This window comes from Mya arenaria, chromosome 3 (assembly GCF_026914265.1).
Source record: "Mya arenaria isolate MELC-2E11 chromosome 3, ASM2691426v1".
Classification (NCBI taxonomy): domain Eukaryota; kingdom Metazoa; phylum Mollusca; class Bivalvia; order Myida; family Myidae; genus Mya; species Mya arenaria.
This window is the reverse complement of record NC_069124.1, coordinates 16706765-16714239: the sequence shown is the minus strand read 5'-3', so window position 1 is coordinate 16714239 and position 7475 is coordinate 16706765.

Here is a 7475-nt window from a genome sequence, read left to right as displayed (position 1 = left end):
TCTTATGGCACTATGTCTAGTGCCACAGTTCCATATCTAGATTAATGGCACCATGTCTAGTCTTATGGTACCATGTCTAGTGCCACAATTCCATATCTAGATTAATGGCACCATGTCTAGTTGAATGGTACCATGTCTAGTGCAACAGTTCTATGTTTAGATTAATGGCACCATGTGTAGTTTGATGGCACCATGTCTAGTGCCACAGTTCAATCTGTAGTTTAATGGCACCATGTCTAGTCTTATGGCACTATGTCTAGTGCCACAGTTCCATGTCTAGATTAATGGAACCATGTCTAGTCTTATGGCACTATGTCTAGTGCCACAGTTCCATGTCTAGATAAATGGCACCATGTCTAGTCTTATGGTACCATGTCTAGTGCCACAATTCCATGTCTAGATTAATGGCACCATGTCTAGTTTAATGGTACCATGTCTAGTGCCACAGTTCTATGTCTAGATTAATGGCACCATGTCTAGTCATATGGTACTATGTCTAGTGCCACAGTTCCATGTCTAGATTAATGGCACCATGTCTAGTCTTATGGTACCATGTCTAGTGCCACAATTCCATGTCTAGATTAATGGCACCATGTCTAGTTTAATGGTACCATGTCTAGTGCCACAGTTCTATGTCTAGATTAATGGCACCATGTCTAGTCTTATGGTACTATGTCTAGTGCCACAGTTCCATGTCTAGATAAATGGCACCATGTCTAGTCTTATGGTACCATGTCTAGTGCCTCAATTCCATGTCTAGATTAATGGCACCATGTCTAGTTTAATGGTACCATGTCTAGTGCCACAGTTCTATGTTTAGATAAATGGCACCATGTCTAGTCTTATGGTACCATGTCTAGTGCCTCAATTCCATGTCTAGATTAATGGCACCATGTCTAGTTTAATGGTACCATGTCTAGTGCCACAGTTCCATGTCTAGATAAATGGCACCATGTCTAGTCTTATGGTACCATGTCTAGTGCCTCAATTCCATGTCTAGATTAATGGCACCATGTCTAGTTTAATGGTACCATGTCTAGTGCCACAGTTCTATGTTTAGATTAATGACACCATGTTTTATTTAATGGTACCATGTCTAGTGCCACAGTTCCATGTCTAGATTAATGGCACCATGTCTAGTCTTATGGTACTATGTCTAGTGCCACAGTTCCATGTCTAGATTAATGGCACCATGTCTAGTTTAATGGTACCATATTTAGTGCAACAGTTCCATGTCTAGAATAATGGCACCATGCCTAGTCTTATGGCACTATGTCTAGTGCCACAGTTCCATGTCTAGATTAATGGCACCATGTCTAGATTAATGGTACCATGTATAGTGCCACAGTTCCATGTCTAGATTAATGGCACCATGTCTAGTGTAATGGTACCATGTCTAGTGCAACAGTTCTATGTTTAGATTAATGGCACCATGTCTAGTTTAATGGTACCATGTCTTGTGCCACAGTTCCATGTCCAGATTAATGGCACCATGTCTAGTCTTATGGTACTATGTCTAGTGCCACAGTTCCATGTCTAGATTAATGGTACCATGTCTAGTTTAATGGTACCATGTCTTGTGCCACAGTTCTATGTCTAGATTAATGGCACCATGTCTAGTCTTATGGTACTATGTCTAGTTTAATGGTACCATGTCTAGTGCCACAGTTCCATGTCTAGATTAATGGCACCATGTCTAGTCTTATGGTACTATGTCTAGTGCCTCAATTCCATGTCCAGATTAATGGCACCATGTCTAGTCTTATGGTACTATGTCTAGTGCCACAGTTCCATGTCTAGATTAATGGTACCATGTCTAGTTTAATGGTACCATGTCTAGTGCCACAGTTCCATGTCTAGATAAATGGCACCATGTCTAGTCTTATGGTACCATGTCTAGTGCCTCAATTCCATGTCTAGATTAATGGCACCATGTCTAGTTTAATGGTACCATGTCTAGTGCCACAGTTCTATGTTTAGATAAATGGCACCATGTCTAGTCTTATGGTACCATGTCTAGTGCCTCAATTCCATGTCTAGATTAATGGCACCATGTCTAGTTTAATGGTACCATGTCTAGTGCCACAGTTCCATGTCTAGATAAATGGCACCATGTCTAGTCTTATGGTACCATGTCTAGTGCCTCAATTCCATGTCTAGATTAATGGCACCATGTCTAGTTTAATGGTACCATGTCTAGTGCCACAGTTCTATGTTTAGATTAATGACACCATGTTTTATTTAATGGTACCATGTCTAGTGCCACAGTTCCATGTCTAGATTAATGGCACCATGTCTAGTCTTATGGTACTATGTCTAGTGCCACAGTTCCATGTCTAGATTAATGGCACCATGTCTAGTCTTATGGTACCATGTCTACTGCCACAGTTCCATGTCTAGATTAATGGCACCATGTCTAGTCTTATGGTACTATGTCTACTGCCACAGTTCCATGTCTAGTTTAATGGTACCATGTCTAGTGCCACAGTTCTATGTTTAGATTAATGACACCATGTTTTATTTAATGGTACCATGTCTAGTGCCACAGTTCCATGTCTAGATTAATGGCACCATGTCTAGTCTTATGGTACTATGTCTAGTGCCACAGTTCCATGTCTAGATTAATGGCACCATGTCTAGTCTTATGGTACCATGTCTACTGCCACAGTTCCATGTCTAGATTAATGGCACCATGTCTAGTCTTATGGTACTATGTCTACTGCCACAGTTCCATGTCTAGATTAATGGCACCATGTCTAGTCTTATGGTACTATGTCTAGTGCCACAGTTCCATGTCTAGATAAATGGCACCATGTCTAGTCTTATGGTACCATGTCTAGTGCCTCAATTCCATGTCTAGATTAATGGCACCATGTCTAGTTTAATGGTACCATGTCTAGTGCCACAGTTCTATGTTTAGATTAATGACACCATGTTTTATTTAATGGTACCATGTCTAGTGCCACAGTTCCATGTCTAGATTAATGGCACCATGTCTAGTCTTATGGTACTATGTCTAGTGCCACAGTTCCATGTCTAGATTAATGGCACCATGTCTAGTCTTATGGTACCATGTCTACTGCCACAGTTCCATGTCTAGATTAATGGCACCATGTCTAGTCTTATGGTACTATGTCTACTGCCACAGTTCCATGTCTAGATTAATGGCACCATGTCTAGTCTTATGGTACCATGTCTAGTGCCACAGTTCCATGTCTAGATTAATGGCACCATGTCTAGTCTTATGGTACTATGTCTACTGCCACAGTTCCATGTCTAGATTAATGGCACCATGTCTAGTCTTATGGTACTATGTCTAGTGCCACAGTTCCATGTCTAGATTAATGGCACCATGTCTAGTTTAATGGTACCATATTTAGTGCAACAGTTCCATGTCTAGAATAATGGCACCATGCCTAGTCTTATGGCACTATGTCTAGTGCCACAGTTCCATGTCTAGATTAATGGCACCATGTCTAGATTAATGGTACCATGTATAGTGCCACAGTTCCATGTCTAGATTAATGGCACCATGTCTAGTGTAATGGTACCATGTCTAGTGCAACAGTTCTATGTTTAGATTAATGGCACCATGTCTAGTTTAATGGTACCATGTCTTGTGCCACAGTTCCATGTCCAGATTAATGGCACCATGTCTAGTCTTATGGTACTATGTCTAGTGCCACAGTTCCATGTCTAGATTAATGGTACCATGTCTAGTTTAATGGTACCATGTCTTGTGCCACAGTTCTATGTTTAGATTAATGACACCATGTCTAGATTAATGGTACCATGTCTAGTTTAATGGTACCATGTCTAGTGCCACAGTTCCATGTCTAGATTAATGGTACCATGTCTAGTTTAATGGTACCATGTCTTGTGCCACAGTTCTATGTTTAGATTAATGGCACCATGTCTAGTTTAATGGTACCATGTCTAGTTTAATGGTACCATGTCTAGTGCCACAGTTCCATGTCTAGATTAATGGCACCATGTCTAGTCTTATGGTACTATGTCTAGTGCCACAGTTCCATGTCTAGATTAATGGCACCATGTCTAGTTTAATAGTACCATGTCTAGTGCCACAGTTCTATGTTTAGATTAATGACACCATGTCTAGATTAATGGTACCATGTATAGTGCCACAGTTCCATGTCTAGATTAATGGCACCATGTCTAGTTTAATGGTACCATGTCTAGTGCAACAGTTCCATGTCTAGATTAATGGCACCATGTCTAGTTTAATGGTACCATGTCTAGTTTAATGGTACCATGTCTAGTGCAACAGTTCCATGTCTAGATTAATGGCACCATGTCTAGTTTAATGGTACCATGTCTAGTTTAATGGTACCATGTCTAGTGCAACAGTTCCATGTCTAGATTAATGACACCATGTCTAGATTAATGGCACCATGTCTAGTTTAATGGTACCATGTCTAGTGCAACAGTTCCATGTCTAGATTAATGGCACCATGTCTAGTTTAATGGTACCATGTCTAGTGCAACAGTTCCATGTCTAGATTAATGGCACCATGTCTAGTGCTACAGTTCTATGTCTAGATTAATGGCACCATGTCTAGATTAATGGTACCATGTCTAGATTAATGGTACCATGTCTAGTGCCACAGTTCCATGTCTAGATTAATGGCACCATGTCTAGTTTAATGGTACCATGTCTAGTGCAACAGTTCCATGTCTAGATTAATGGCACCATGTCTAGTGCTACAGTTCTATGTCTAGATTAATGGCACCATGTCTAGTTAAATGGTACCATGTCTAGTGCTACAGTTCCATGTCTAGATTAATGGCACCATGTCTAGTTAAATGGTACCATGTCTAGTGCTACAGTTCCATGTCTAGATTAATGGCACCATGTCTAGTTTAATGGTACCATGTCTAGTGCCACAGTTCCATCTCTAGTGTAATGGCATCATGCTCTTGTTTCATGTCTAGTGTATGGCACTATGTCTAGTTTATTGGAAAATATGTCTATTACAATACCATGATAGGTCCATGTCTAGTGGAATGGCAACATGTCTGGTTAAATTGAAATATGTCTAGTGTAATGGTCCCATTCCTGGTTGAATTGCACCATGTCTTATTCAATGACACCCGATCTAGTTTAATGTCACTATGTCTACTACTAATATTCGCTGGCACCAAGTCGAGCTAGGGGCACCATGCCTAGTTAATGGCACAATGCCTAGTTAATGGCACAGTGCTAGATTAATGGCATCATGTCTAGTTTAATAGGAATATGCAAAGTGCGATGTCATTAATCGAGCTGTATAGCACCATGTATACATGTAGTTTAATGGCACTATGCATGGATTAATTGCACCATATATTGTTGTATGGCACTACGTGTAGTTTAATGGCATAATGGTATTTTGTCCATATAGATTAATTGGCCTATGTCTAGTGCAATAGGTCCATGTTTTGTTGTATGGCACTGTGTCTACATTTTGCCTTGACAATGGAACCATCTAGATTTCGACATCAGATTATTGCAAGGGCAATACACGGAAAATAAGAATTTCATAGAAATGATTATGTGTATTTATGATTTATACTTTAAAAATATAACTAAGTCTTGTGAAGAGAGCATTTTTGGACGTTTAATGCAACCGAATGGATTAAGTGTTTACTCTTCAGAAAAGGCTATCAATGCCGTAACTTTTGCATAAGTGTACGTTTTGTAAGCAAAGAAAATAGATCACAAGAGAAAGTTGATGCATATCATCAATATCGCCGGAAAACCAGTACATGTGTATCATGTAGAGGTCTTTAATTAATATAACATTTATAAAGAACTGACTTGAAACCAATACGGATTTATTTGCGTTTTCCAATACATTTTTGTGTATGCTTCCTGCGTTTCCATATTCGCCAATCTAATCTACTTTGTCTTTTGCGTTTTATATATATAAAAAAAAAAACACACACAAGTAACTGTTTGAAAAAACAGCAAAAAAAATAGAGACACTATGGCATAATCCGATATGTCATAAAAATATCGTTAAAAACAAATACAACCGGTTGTATTCTAGATGTAATTAAAATAATTCAATTGTTATCATCTGAATGACAACGTCTCTTACATGAGCAAAGTGAAAGAAAATAGAAAAAGAGTCCCAGTCTTCTAGCCGTCAACCAAAGATGGCAGTTAAATAGCTGTACGCAATCTGTCCATAGTCAAGTCGAAGTTATATTAGCATATTCAACTAAATAATTGCCAATAAACTACAAGCATTTGGCATTTCGTATTTTAATGAACTTACTTGGTGGGATTGTGCCAATTTGCCATATACTGCAGCATTGCAAGATTGCTGTTTCACACATCTAATTTGTTTTAAGAATTTAAGTTATACTCTCTCGATATCCTGTGCTTTATGGAAACCCCACACATCAGAACCATAATTAAGTATATGAGTTGTCATAGCATCAAATATGTTTAGTTTATCAGCACAATAATTTATGACTATCACAGAGCAAAATAACATTTTTTTCATTAATGCTTTTTGGTAAAATAGTGTGTGTGATCAGTGAAATAACAACAGTGAAAATTTCATTTTTTGTCAGTCTAATTCCTGTGTTTTTAATCAATAAATTTGGCTAAAATAATACTTTACTATTAAAAAGGTTACATATGTTTTATTGATATGTTTTGCAATAAACTTAACTTACCGGCAGTAATCTTGTTTTTCACACGTTTTCTCGAACTTGAAGCTCATGAAGCTGAGCGTTCAAACATTTGTTGTGATAAGCACAAATTACAGACGAAAACAACTGCTCGAACATAAATTCGAGTTTATATTATCTATCAAATATCTTTTTTAAACTGTATGGATTTGTATTACGAACTTTCGGAAAAAAAAAATCAAACAAAAATTAACTCATTTTTTTTTTATTTGCCCAACCCGCATAAAAAGTTGTCAACAACTTAGCGTGGTAATAGCTCTTAATCTGGAAAACAACTGATCTTGAAGCAAATCATACTAATCTCTGAAGTTGAGTGGAGATTGAATATATTCATGTATCATTAAAGCAACTCTAAAACTGCTTTAAATATTATCACGTTAACCAGTTATTATGTTACTTCTTACTAGTAAGTGGAATTCGCAAACCATAACTAGTTAACCTGTTAGCTCCTGAATCTGTAATGCATTTAAAGCTAAGTGGTAACACGAATCTTATTACGTTAACCAGTTAGTATGTTACTTATTAAGTGGAATTCGCAAACCATAACTAGTTGACCTGTTAGTGTTGTATAGTTAAAAAAGGTAATAGGTGGCAGTTCTGGGCACTTTCAAGCCTGTTTTATGTCTTATGATATTTATCTTAGCAAAAGAGTAACGCGAAAAACTAGATAGCTAGATAATTTTCGCGAAAATTAAGTGATTAACACGAAAAAATTCGCGAACGCTATCAGGTTATCTTACGGCAGAAACATGCCACCATACTTTACAATAGGA